This window comes from Meriones unguiculatus, chromosome 5 (genome assembly GCF_030254825.1).
Source record: "Meriones unguiculatus strain TT.TT164.6M chromosome 5, Bangor_MerUng_6.1, whole genome shotgun sequence".
Lineage (NCBI taxonomy): Eukaryota > Metazoa > Chordata > Mammalia > Rodentia > Muridae > Meriones > Meriones unguiculatus.
Window position 1 is genome coordinate 131,187,276 of NC_083353.1, and position 1,716 is coordinate 131,188,991.

Here is a 1,716-nt window from a genome sequence, read left to right on the forward strand (position 1 = left end):
TCCCGTTTTTGTTTGTTTGGTTTGGTTTGGTTTTGGTTTTTTTTTTTTTTTTTTCAAACAGAAGTCACTTAGCAGAGAGGCAGACCCTAAGGCCATGAGGGGTACGGGGCAGGGAGACCTGTGCCTCTTCGGTCTGCCTGTCTCTCTCAGTGTTTGTGCTTTTCATCCTGGTTGAGAAGGATGTGTAGTGAGACCTAAAAATAGAGGGAGGAAGGCTGAGGGCCTGCAGGGCGCTGCGTGGAGAGCCTGTGACCCTTTCTCTGGGTTCTGCTGGCCTGGCTGGAGGGTGTCTCCTTCTCTGCTACCCCGAGTGCTTGGGGAAAGGGCTCAAGGCCACGGTTCTCAACCTGTGGGTCGTGACCCCCTCCCGTCAGGTCAGACATTTACGTCACAATTCCTAACAGAAGCAAACTCGAGGCTACAGGCAGATCTTACCTGTGGCTCCCAGACACCATGAGGGTTGTCTTTGAGTAAGGAGGCAGGGAGTGGGGTCAGTGGCTGTCATCTGTGCAGCGATTTAATGGGCAGTGCTGTGCCCGGCACCACACTGCCAGCAGCTGTCCGCGTTGGCACTGTCCGTTTCTCTGTAAGGTACTGAGTTCCATTTTCAGGAGAGGCGCGGAGCTCCTTTTCATTTGTACTTGCACAGGCTTCACCAAGCCCATACGCTCACAGCCTCTATCGCCCCTGTTCTTAAGCGGCAGAAATCTCCCCAGGGAGGAGAGCTGACCAGGACTAGCTCTTCCTGTCAGTTACACGTCAGAGCTGTGTGTACTTGGGAAACGACCACCCCTGTGGCCTAGCAAGCACTGTCCATCTTCTGTACCATCTCTTCACTCTCTCTGCTCCCTCTGGAATGTGGGAAGAGGGGAACGCTCCTAGCAGAAAGACACCTTCTGCGGTCGTTAATCTTTCTTGCCAACCTGACTGGATTCATTGCCACCATGGGAACCTTGTTCCTGTAGCACCATGACTGGTTTCCAGAGCAGTCTGACTGAAGCGGGAAGACCCTCCCTGAGGGTGGGTGGTCCCATCCCACTGGCTGGGGTCCTGGATTGATGAGCCAAGCACTAGTGCCTTCTCTCTCTGCTTCCTGATTGTGGTGTCACGTGACCAGCCGCCCCACAGCCCCTCCTGTGCCCTCCCCACCACGATGGACCGTGCCCTCAAACTGTGTCCCCTTCCCCACCCCACCTTACCCCTCGCCTTCTCCTCCTTAAGCTGCTTCTGGCCTGGTAATTTTGTCAGAGCCGGGAGAGAATTAACAAATATGCCCTCTGGCATCTCCTCCTTGTTGCTTGGGGGGGGGGAGGATGAAGAGAGAAGCTGGCTGTGGAAGCTGTGCTAGAAGGAGGAGGAGCTGAGACGTGCTCAGGAGGCAGATGTGGACTGTGGGGAGGGGGCAGGCTGGCAGTTCTTGCTGCCGTCAGTGTGACAGTCTCGGTTGTCAGCTGGATGGGACTAAGTCACCGTGGAGATGACTGTCCAGGCGTGAGGAGATTTGGGGATTGGGTCGGAAGCCCCTCCCTGAGCATGGGTGGCACTGTCACCAGGGCTGGGGTCCTAGACGGGAGCTGAGCCCTGTGGTCACTTCCTGCTTCCTGGAGGTGGGTGTGTTGGGTGTGGGGTAGCCACCTCGTGCTCTCAAACCCCGAGGCACAGCAAACTCTCCCTTTGTCAGGCTGTTTGTCAGCTGTCTGTTCCTGCTGCACTTAG